Source organism: Prionailurus bengalensis, chromosome D1 (genome assembly GCF_016509475.1).
Source record: "Prionailurus bengalensis isolate Pbe53 chromosome D1, Fcat_Pben_1.1_paternal_pri, whole genome shotgun sequence".
NCBI classification, from domain to species: domain Eukaryota; kingdom Metazoa; phylum Chordata; class Mammalia; order Carnivora; family Felidae; genus Prionailurus; species Prionailurus bengalensis.
This window is the reverse complement of record NC_057346.1, coordinates 47,133,083-47,145,278: the sequence shown is the minus strand read 5'-3', so window position 1 is coordinate 47,145,278 and position 12,196 is coordinate 47,133,083. Positions and strand designations below refer to the sequence as shown.

The window sequence follows — 12,196 nt, the reverse complement described above, 5'->3', positions numbered from 1 at the left end:
AAACCGTCACTCTATGCAGATGACATATTATACATACAAAATCCTAAAGACTCCAACAAAAAAAATTATTAATAAGTGAATTCAGTAAAGTTGCAGCATATAAAATTAATACCCAGAAATCAGTACAGCATTTCTGTACACTAAGTAGCAGAAAGAGAAATTAAGAAATTAATTCCATTTACAATTGCACCAAAGGAATAAAATATCTAGGGATAAACTCAACCAAGGAGGTGAAAGACCTGTACTCTATACTATAAAACATGGATGAAAGAAATTGAAAACAACACAAACAAAACGAAAGATATTCCATGATCATGGGTCGGAAGAAATAACACTGTTAAAATGGCCATACACCAAAAGCAACCTATAGATTCAATACAATCTCTGTCAAAATATCAACAGCATTTTTCACAAAACTAGAACAAATAATCCTAAAATTTGTATGGAATCACAAAAGACCTTAAAAAACCAATGTCATTTTGAGAAAGAACAACAAAGCTGGAGGTATAATAATTCCAGATTTCAAGATATACTACAAAGCCACAGTATAAGAGTATGATATTGGCACAAAAAGAGACACATAGAATAACAGAACAAAATATCTCAGAAATAAACCCATGCTTCTGGTGGCCAATTAGTCTTTGACAATGGAGGCAAGAACACAACATGGGGAAAAGAGTCCCTTCAATAAATGGTGGCTGGGAGAAGTGGACAACTACATGCAAGAGAATGAAACTGAACCACTTTTTAACACCATATACAAAAGTAAACTCAAAATGATTAAAGACCTAAATGTGAGGCCTGAAACCATAAAAATCCTAGAAAAGAACACAGACCGTAATTTCTCTGGCATCAATCATAGCAACTTTTTTCTAGATATGTCTCCTAAGTAAGGGGAAACAAAAGAAAAAAATAAACTATTGGGACTATATCAAAATAAAAAGGTTTTACACAGCAAAGGAAAACATCAGTAAAACAAAAAGGCAACCTACTGAATGGGAGAAGATATTTGCAAACGATCTATCTGAAAAGGGATTAATATCCAAAATACATAAAGAACTTATACACTTCAACATCAAAAAATTCAATTAAAAAATGGCAGAGGACCTAAATAGACATTTTTCCAAAGAAGATATATGATGGCAAACAAACACATCAAAAGATGCTCAACATCACTAATCAACAGGAAAATGCAAATCAAAACTTTAATGAGATATAACCTTATACCTGTCAGAATGGCAAAAATAAAAAAGGCAAGAAATAACAAGTGTTGATAAGGATGTGGAGAAAAAGGAACTTTCATGCACTGTTGGTGGGAATGTAAATTGGTACAGCCACCATGGAAAAGAGTATGCAGTTTCCTCAAAAATTAAATAGAAATACCACATGATCCAATAATTCCACTACTGGGCATTTACCCAAAGAAAATGAAAACATGATTTCAAAAAGACATGCACAGTCCTATGTTTACTGCAGCATTATATATAATAGCCAAGATATAAAAGCAACTTAAGGATCCACTGATATACAAATGGGTAAGATGTGGTACACACACACACACACACACACACACACACACACACACACATACTTGACTATTACAAAGCCATAAAAAAGGATGAGATTATGAAATCTGTGACAACATCAATGGACTGAGAATATATTATGCTAAGTCAGGCTGAGAAAGACGAATACATATGATTTCACTCCTATGTTAGAATCTGAAAAATAAAGAAAATGAGTAAACAAAAAGCAGAATCAGATGTATAAATAAAGAAAACAAATGGATGCCAGAGGAAAGGGGGATAAGAGGATGGGCAAATGGATGAAGGGAAGTGGGAAATACAGGCTTCCAATTATGGAATGATTAAGTCATGAGAACAAAAGGCACACCATAAGGAATATAGTCCATGATATTGTAATAGCATCGTAGAGTGACAGAGGGTAGCTACACTTGTGGTGAGTATAACATAACATACAGAGAAGTTAAATCCTATATTGTACATCTGAAATAATGTTACATTGTGTGTCTATACTCGGTTTTTAAAAAAAGAATGATTCTCCCTCAAAGAGAAACAAAAAAAGAAACACAATTTAGAAATTACCTTAAAATTTTACATAAAAATTATATTACATAAAAATTACACTGCGGACCCTGGGTGGCTCAGTCAGTAGAGCACATGACTCTTGATCTCAGAATCATGAATTCAAGTCTTTAAAAGTTCAAGTTCAATTTTTTTTTAAATTAAGTTAAGTTAAAAATTACACTGCTAAATAATTCATCATTTAAATTTCTATTTTATAGCATATACAGACACTTAGAAATTAACATAATATGAAAATATGTGGGCTGCAGATAAAGTAAAACTTAACAGGGAAAGTTATAGTGAAAATGCAGGGGACACCAGGGTGGCTCAGTGACTTTGGCTCGGGTCATGATCTTGCAGGTTCCTTAGTTCAGCCCCGCATTGGGCTCTGTGCTGAAAGCTCAGACCCTGGAGCCTGCTTCAGATTCTGTGTCTTGGTCTGTCTCTGCCCCTCCTTCACTTGTACTTCCTTCCTCTCTCTCTCTCTCTCTCTCTCTCTCTCTCTCTCTCTCTCTCAAAAAATGAATAAATATTTTTAAAATGCATATATTAAATGGGGCGTCTGGGTGGCTCAGTCGGTTAAGCATCTGACTTCAGCTCAGTTCATGATCTCATGATTCATGAGTTCTAGCCCCATGTCAGGCTCTGTGCTGACAGCTCAGAGCCCAGACACTGCTTCAGATTCTGTGTCCCCTTTTCTCTCTGCCCCTTCCCTGCTCGTGCTTCCTCTCTCTCTCTCTCTCTCTCTCTCTCAAAAATAAACATTATAAAAATTGTTTTTAATGCCTATATTATTAGAGAAGAAAAAACACACAAAACTATTAGCCAAGATTTCAACTCATGAACTTTTTAAAAGGGCAACAGATTAAACCTAAAGAAAAAAGATGAAAGGAAATAATAAAGATGTGAATCAAATTTAATAAAAGAGAAAGAATAATATAGAGCAGATTACCAAACACAAAAATTGTGTCTTTGTAAACAATAGTAAAGTTGTAAAACTTCTGACAATGAAGAGAGATTTAACAATCATAAGCAAATAGATATTTTTGAAGGGATATGCAAGTTATTCACAGGAAGGGACTAGAAGAGGGTCATAAAATATTTTTCTGTACTTTTTTTTAATATATGAACATATATTAATTTTTCTTTTTATACATTTTAACAGTGAATATTTGGGTAATAATATTAACAGCCATAGTGATTTCCTTTCAAATAATCTTCTGTAAAGTTAAAAGCATTCTAGCACATGGATGCACCATAATTTACTCAATGATTCCTATTTATCATTGGACGTTTTAGTTCTAGTTCAATTTTTGCTACTAAAAATTGTACTATGACAAAAAAATCATAAAAAATTACTTAACTACCTTAAGTCAATAAATTTGAAAACATAGACAAAATGGACAATTTCCTTGAAAAATATCATTTACTTATATTGACAAATACACAACTTGAATAGACCTATAACCATTTCAGATACTGAATCAAAAATCACAAAGTCAACCTACAAAAAAAAAGCACCATGTGCAAATGGTTTCACAGACAAGTTTTATCATACCTTCAGGCAACTAACAACTCCTTTCTTACGCAAAACATTCTAAAGAACAGAAAATGAGAAAGAGCTTCCCTAATTCTTTATGAAGCCAATGTAAACATGGTACCAAAACTGGACAAAACCAATATAAGAAAAGAAAATTACAGTCTAAACTTACTTATAAACGTAGACATCCAAATTCTAAATATGACATCAGCAAGCCAACTCCAGGATAGTATATTTTAAATTATATCAGAGAATTCCTATATAGTATATAGATCAATAATATTAGTAACTTCAACTTTTTCTCTGTTAGGTATTTATGTAGGTTAACAAAAATTTCCAGCAAGCAATTATTAAAACTAACAATAAAAAGCTGTCACATAATTTTGTAAAATTTTGTTATTTGCTTAGAGGTAATGTTTACATGGAAATACAGTTTAAATGGGCATTATATGGATATGTAATACAATGTTCTAGGAATCAAATAAGAGTCTCTGTACTGTGTGTTCACTATTATGTATACATGAAATCTCCTTATGTAAAACCCAAGTAGACCTATTCCAGTTGAAATATGGATGGAGAGCCTAGTACCTCCCTGGTTTACCATCTTCCCCTCTCTGCCCACACTCACCCACTAACTCCAGAACTCTGCCAAATTCATTTTGAAAACCATCAAAAAATGATCAAAACTACTTTTGAACAAGATTATATTGTATTTTCTTCCTAATTTATAACCTCTCTTGACATACCCAGGCATATTATCAGGGTTGGAAGTATTGTTCTTCATAGTCAAGTTGGTTATCATTTTGAACATAATCTTCTAAGAATTTGAAAATTAATTTAATTTTACAAATATATCAGAAGGCCTTTTGATCTTAAAGCATTTCTTCAGACTAATAGAAGTTTAATTTACTTTTTATATAATTAATGTTCTTACTAAGATAGAATCATTTCTCTAAAATCTAAGATCCTAGGGGAATCTAGAGAACAGATGTGTTAGCATATGTGATAAGTTGGACAGTTGATCAGATTTAACACTAGGAAATATTATAATCCCAGCCATATGCACCAGGTAATCAGAATGACGGCAAAATAACAAAGGAATCCTCACAATATCGTAGTAGAATATTCTGAATTTTTCTTTCAATGACTGATTTTAAAGCTTTGCTAAAGGGGCAGCTGGTTGGCTCAGTCTGTTAAGTGTCCAACTTCCCCTCAGGTCATGGTCTCACAGTTCATGAGTTCAAGCCCCGCATCGGGCTCTGTGCTGACAGCTCAGAGCCTGCAGCCTGTTTCAGATTCTGTCTCCCCCTCTCTCCCTGCCCCTCCCCTGCTCATGTTCGCTCTCTCTCTCTCTCTCTCTCTCTCTCTCAAAAATAAAAATTAAAAAAAAAAGCTTTGGTACAAAGTTCATTGTCACTTAGAGTAATTACAAGATAAAAAAATACATTTCATTATATGGTTAAATTTATGTGGTACTGGTCCTCTGAAAAAACAAGTTTGATGTGATAGAAATTCAAAACATGGGAAAACTACTTAAATAAATAACTATCATATAAAATGTTTTTTAAGCACTGAAGTTGCTGGCCATGTAGAAAACCAACATCGGCAAAAATGCAAGGTATCTCAAATCTCAAAATCTCAACATCTTGGGAGGGGCCAAGATGGTGGAACGGCATGGAAGTTTTTTTGTGTATGTCGTCTTGAGTCCATGAAATACAGCCAGCCAACACTAAACCATGCTACACACCTAGAAAACTGATTGGAGGATTAACACAACAATCTGCACAACCTGAACCACAGAATCCAGCAGGTACGTGGAGCAGAGAGGTGAACTTGGGGAGAGAGAAGCCGGCGGCAGGCAGGGAGCCACCTTTGCGACTGGGGTGGGGGAGAATACAGGAAAAGCACCCGTCCACAAAAGCAGCTGGAGAGAAAGTGGAAAATTGGAAACAGCCACAGGGACTAAACTAAAAAGGGAGAAAGGAGAAAGGAGACAGTTTAAATTCCATTAAGACTGTAAACAAGGGGAAGGCAAAGTCTGCAACTCCGCGACTCGATACCTGGCGGTGCTGTGGTGGGAAGGGCGAATCCCCAGGAACAGAGTGGGGTCCAGGAGGTTCTTGGGACACATGGGGAAAAGCAGGTCCACTGCTGGAAGGACATCTGGTAGAGACTGTTGAAGTCACCTAGTCCCAGAAGACCCCCAAAACGGCCACGTTTGCTGGTGCTGGAACAAGGTCATTAAGCGTGAAGGCTGGTGCTAGATGTGTGTTGTGATTTTCCATAATCCCTGAAATGCTACTGCTACACTATCTCGCGAACTTTTTCTGGGGCGGGCTGGCACCTGGCCGCAGTCTCGGGGCACCTGCAGCAGCAGGGTCCAGCAGGCATTCCTGGGTGCAGCCAGCATTCGGCCATTGCTTGGTGAGGCCCTCCCACGGAGGGGCGGAACAGGTCAAAGCCCAGTCCTTCAGAAGTAAGGGGCCGGGGAAAACGGCCGCATCTGAGACAAAACTCGGGAGAGAGGTACTGCCTGGGGCTTGGTCACAGAAAGCGAAAAGCAGGGAATGGATGAAAGCTGAAGACAGAGGACTGATGCACGACTGCTGATCAGAGAGAACAGTTCCCATTCTAGAGAGTGAGTAGCTGGGTGATGCCATATTTGCTGCTCCTGCACATGCACATACCCACCTACAAGCACTGCAACAATCTACCCCAGTAGGCTAGTTGCGCCATCTAGTGGAGAATGGAGCTGTTACACTGAGCCCCGCTCAATTGGGCCAGCCTTGCTCTTGGAACACAAGTCTCACCGCCTAGTTAGCTTATGGACTATAAAGAGCTACATAGTCTGACTTTTAGGGGAAAACGAAGTAATTTCAGTCCTATTTCAATCTGTTAGCAGGTCCATCTATTCAATTTTCTTCCTTTTTTTTCTTTTTTTTCTCTTTTACACGATTCTTTCTCCTTACAGAAAGAGAAGAAATACATTTTTATTTTAAATTTTTATTAAAAATATTTTTAATTTTTTACTATATTTCTTACTTTTGTGTAAATTTTTTCAAATTCTATGTTAGTGCCATCATTCTATTTTAGTCTACTTCAGTGTATTTACCTTTTTAAATTTTCAAACGATTTCCTTGTTTTCTTTTTCTTTTTTCTCTTCTTCATTTCTTTTCTTTTTCTTGAATGAAGAAAGTAAGTGAAAAATTTCATTTTTACTTTCAATTTCTATTAAAAGTATTTTTCTTTAAATTTTTACTATATTTTTTGCTTTTATGTAATTTTTTTCAAATTCTATTTTACTTCCATCATTTTATTTTAGTCTACTACAGTGTATAGACTTTTTCAAATTTTCAAACAATTTTTATTCTTTTTTCTCTTTTTTGTTTCTTTTCTTTTTCTTGAATACAGAAAGAGAAAAAAATTCATTTCTATTTTTAATTTTTATTAAAAATATTTCTCTTTAATTTTTTCCTACTATATTCTTCACTTTTGTGCAATTTTTTTCAAATTCTATTTTACTGCCATCATTTCATTTTAGCCTAGTTCAGTGTATTCATTTTTTTCAAATTCTCAAATGATTTCCTTTATTTTTTTTCCACTTTTTTTTCTCTAATCTGTCAAACCACTTTCAACACCCAGGTCAAAACACACCTAAGATCTAGCATCATTTATTAGATTTTGGTGTGTGTGTGTGTGTGTGTGTGTGTGTGTGTGTGTTTAATTTTTTAACTTTAATATTTTTTAAATTTAATTTTTTTAATTTTAATTTTTCTACCTCATTAATTCCTTTTCTCCCTTCAAAATGAAAAAACAAAGGAATTCACCCTAAAAGAAAGAGCACGAAGAAACAACAGTCAGGGAATTAACCAACACAGATACAAGCAAGATGTCTGAACCAGAATTTAGAATCACGATAATAAGAATACTAGCTGGAGTTGAAAATAGATTAAAATCCCTTTCTGCAGGGGCGCCTGGGTGGCGCAGTCGGTTAAGCGTCCGACTTCAGCCAGGTCACGATCTCGCGGTCCGTGAGTTCGAGCCCCGCGTCGGGCTCTGGGCTGATGGCTCAGAGGCTGGAGCCTGTTTCCGATTCTGTGTCTCCCTCTCTCTCTGCCCCTCGCCCGTTCATGCTCTGTCTCTCTCTGTCCCAAAAATAAATAAACGTTGAGAAAAAAATTTAAAAAAAAAAAAAAAAAAATCCCTTTCTGCAGAGATAAAAGAAGTAAAAAATAGAATGAAATTAAAAATGCTATAACTCAGCTGCAATCACACATGGATGCAGCGGTGGCAAGGATGCATGACGCAGAACAAAGAATCAGCAATATAGAGGACTAACTTACAGAGAATAATGAAGCAGAAAAAAAGAGGGAGATTAAGGCAAAAGAGCACAATTTATGAATTAGAGAAATCAGTGACTCATTAAAAAGGAACAACATCAGAATCATAGGGGTCACAGAAGAGGAAGAGAGAGAAATAGGGGTAGAAAGGTTATGTGAGCAAATCATAGCGGAAAATTTTCCTAACCTGGGGAAAGACACAGACATTAAAATCCAGAAAGCACAGAGACCCCATTATATTCAACAAAAACCGCCATCAACAAGGCATATCATACTCAAATTCACAAAATACTCAGGCAAGGAGAGAATCATGAAAGCAGCAAGGAAGAAAAAGTCCCAAACCTACAAGGGAAGACAGATCAGATTTGCAGCAGACTTATCCACAGAAACTTGGCAGGCCAGAAAGGAGTGGCAGGATATATTCAATGTGCTGAAACAGAAAAATATGCAGTCAGGAATTCTTTATCCAGCAAGGCTGTCATTCAAAATAGAAGGAGAGATAAAAAATTTTCCCAGACAAAAAAAAATTAAAGGAGTTTGTGATCACTAAACCAGCCCCGCAAGAAATTTTAAGGGGGACTCTCTGAGAGGAGAAAAGATGAAAAAAAAAAAAAAATATATATATATATATAGAACCAGAACCAGAGAACCAGAGAACCAGAACAAAGAACCAGAGAACATCACCAGAAACTCCAACTCTACAAGCATCATAATGGCAATAAATTCCTATCTTTCAGTGCTCATTCTAAATGTCAATGGACTCAATGCTCCAATCAAAGATATAGGGTAACACAATGGATAAGAAAACAAGATCAATCTATATGCTGTTTACAAGAGACCCACTTTAGACCTAAAGACACCTACAGATTGAAAATAAGGGGATGGAGAACCATCTATCATGCTAATGGTCAACAAAAGAAAGCCAGAGTAGCCATACTTATATCAGACAATCTAGACTTTAAAATAAAAACTGTATCAAGAGATGCAGAAGGGCATTATATCATAATCAAGGGGTATATCTACCAAGAAGACGTAACAATTGTCAACATTTATGCACCAAATGTGGAAGAACCCAAATATATAAATCAATTAATCACAAAAATAAAGAAACTCATCGATAGTAATACCATAATAGTAGGAGACTTCAACACCCCACTCACAGCAATGGACAGATCATCTCATCAAAAAATCAACAAGAAAACAATGACTTTGAATGACACACTGGACCAGATGGACTTAACAGATATTTTCAAAACTTTTCATCCTAAAGCAGCAGAATATACATTCTTCTCCAGTGCACATGGAACGTTCTCCAGAATAGACCATATACTGGGACACAATTCAGCCCTAAGTAAGTACAAAAAGATCAAGATCATACCGTGCATATTTTCAGACCACAACGCTATGAAACTCGAAATCAACCACAAGAAAAAATTTGAAAAGGTAACAAATACTTGGAAACTGAAGAACATCCTACTAAAGAATGAATGGGCTAGCCAAGAAGTTAAAGAGGAAATTAAAAACTATATGGAAGCTGATTAAAATGATCACATCACAACCCAAAAACTCTGGGACACAGCAAAGGCAGTCATAAGAGAAGTATATAGCAATCCAGGCCTTCGTAAAGAAGGAAGAAAGATCTCAGATACACAGCCAACCTTATACCTTAAGGAGCTGGAAAAAGAACAGCAAATAAAACCCAAAACCAGCAGAAGACAGGAAATAATAAAGATTAGAGCAGAAATTAATGCTATTGAAACCAGAAAAACCATAGAACAGATCAATGAAACCAGAAGCTGGTTCTTTGAAAGAATTAACAAAATTGATAAACCACTAGCCAGTCTGATCAAAAAGAAAAAGGAAAAGACCCAAGTAAATAAAATCCAAAATGAAAGAGGAGAGATCACATCTAACAGAGCAGAAACAAAAACAATAATAAGAGAATATTATGAGCAATTATATGCCAATAAAATGGGCAATCTGGAAGAAATGGACAAATTCCTAGAAACATATACACTACCAAAAGTGAAACGGGAAGAAAGAGAAAACTTGAACAGACCCATAACCAGTAAGGAAATCGAATTAGTCATCAAAAATCTCCCAAAAAACAAGAGTCCAGGGTCAGATGGCTTTCCAGGAGAATTCTACCAAACATTTAAGGAAGAGTTAACACCTATTCTCTTGAAGCTGTTCCAAAAAATAAAAATGGAAGGAAAACTTCCAAACTCTTTCTATGAAGCCAGCATGACCTTCATTCCAAAACCAGACAGAGACCCCACTAAAAAGGAGAACTATAGACCAATTTTCCCTGATGAACATGGATGCAAAAATCCTCAACAAGATATTAACCAACCGGATCCAACAAATACATTAAAAAAATTATGCACCACGACCAAGTGGGATTTATACCTGGGAGGCAGGGCTGGTTCAATATCCACAAAACAATTAACGTGATTCATCACATCAATAAAAGAAAGGACAAGAACCATATTATCCTCTCAATAGATGCAGAGAAAGCATTTGACAAGTTATAGTATCCTTTCTTGATAAAAACCCTCAAGAAAGTAGGGATAGAAGGAGCATACCTCAAGATCATAAAAGCCATATATGAACGGCCCAACGCTAATATCATCCTCAATGGGGAAAAACTGAGAGCTTTCCCCCTAAGGCAGGAACAAGACAGGGATGTCCACGCTCGCCACTGTTCTTCGACATAGTATTGGAAGTCTTAGCCTCAGCAATCAGACAACACAAACAAATAAAAGGCATCCAAATCAGCCAGGAGGAGGTCAAACTTTCACTCTTCACAGATGACATGATACTCTATATGGAAAACCCAAAAGATTCCACCAAAAACCTGCTAGAATTTATTCATGAATTTAGCAAAGTTGCAGGATATAAAATCAACGCACAGAAATCAGTTGCATTCCTATACACCAACAATGAAGTGACAGAAAGAGAAATCAAGGAATCAATCCCATTTACCGTTGCACAAAAAACCATAAAATACCTAGGAATAAATCTAACCAAAGAGGTCAAAAATCTATACGCTGAAAACTATAGAAAGCTTATGAAAGAAACTGAAGAAGGCACAAAAAAATGGAAAAAGATCCATGCTCCTAGATAGTAAGAATAAATATTGTTACAATGTTGATACTACCCAAAGCAATCTATATATTCAATGCAATCCCTATCAAAATAACACCAGCATTCTTCACAGAGCTAGAAAAAATAATCCTAAAATTTGTATGGAACCCGAAAAGACCCCAAATAGCAAAGCAATCTTGAAAAAGAAAACCAAAGCAGGAGGCATCACAATCCCAGACTTTAAGCTGGGATTCATCAAGACAGTATGGTACTGGCACAAGAACAGATACTCAGATCAATGGAAAAGAATGGAGAACCCAGAAATGGACCCACAAACGTATGGCCAACTAATCTTTGACAAAGCAGCAAAGAATATCCAATGGAATAAAGACAGTCTCTTCAGCAAGCAGGGCTAGGAAAACTGCACAGCGACATGGAGAAGAATGAACCTGGACCACTTTCTTACACCATACACAAAAATAAACTCAAAATGGATTAAAGACCTAAATGTAAGACAGGAAGCAAAGCCATCAAAATCCTCAAGGAGAAAACAGGCAAAAACCTCTTTGATCTTGGCTGCAGCAACTTGTTACTCAACACGTCTCCGGAGGCAAGGGAAACAAAAGCAAAAATGAACTACTGGGACCTTCTCAAAATAAAAAGCCTCTGCACAGTGAAGGAATCAGCAAAACTAAAAGGCAACCAACACAATGGGAGAAGATATTTGCAAATGACATATCAGTTAGCATCCAAAATCTATGAAGAACTTAACAAATTCAACACCCAAAAAACAAATAAGCCAGTGAAGATATAGGCAAAAGATATGAATAGACACTTCTTCAAGGAAGACATCCAGATGGCCAACTGACACATGAAAAATGCTCCATGTCACTCATCATCAGGGAAATACAAATCAAAACGACAATGAGATACCACCTCACACCTGTCAGAATGGCTAACTCAGGTAACAACAGATGTTGGCGAGGATGTGGAGAAAGAGGATCTCTTTTGCATTGTTGGTGGCAATGCAAGCTGGTGCAGCCACTCTGGAAAACAGTATGGAGGTTCCTCAAAAAAATAAAAATAGAACTACCCTACGACCCAGGAATTGCACTACTAGGCATTTATCCAAGGGATACAGG

At 36.2% G+C, this 12,196-nt stretch overlaps 1 protein-coding gene across 6 annotated transcripts in view; it reads right to left on the bottom strand.

Annotated features, from left to right (window-relative positions):
* Positions 1-12,196, bottom strand: part of DLG2 (discs large MAGUK scaffold protein 2) — a 2,073,554-nt gene that overhangs the window by 2,009,731 nt on the left and 51,627 nt on the right. The gene's annotated exons all lie outside the window — the stretch shown is intronic.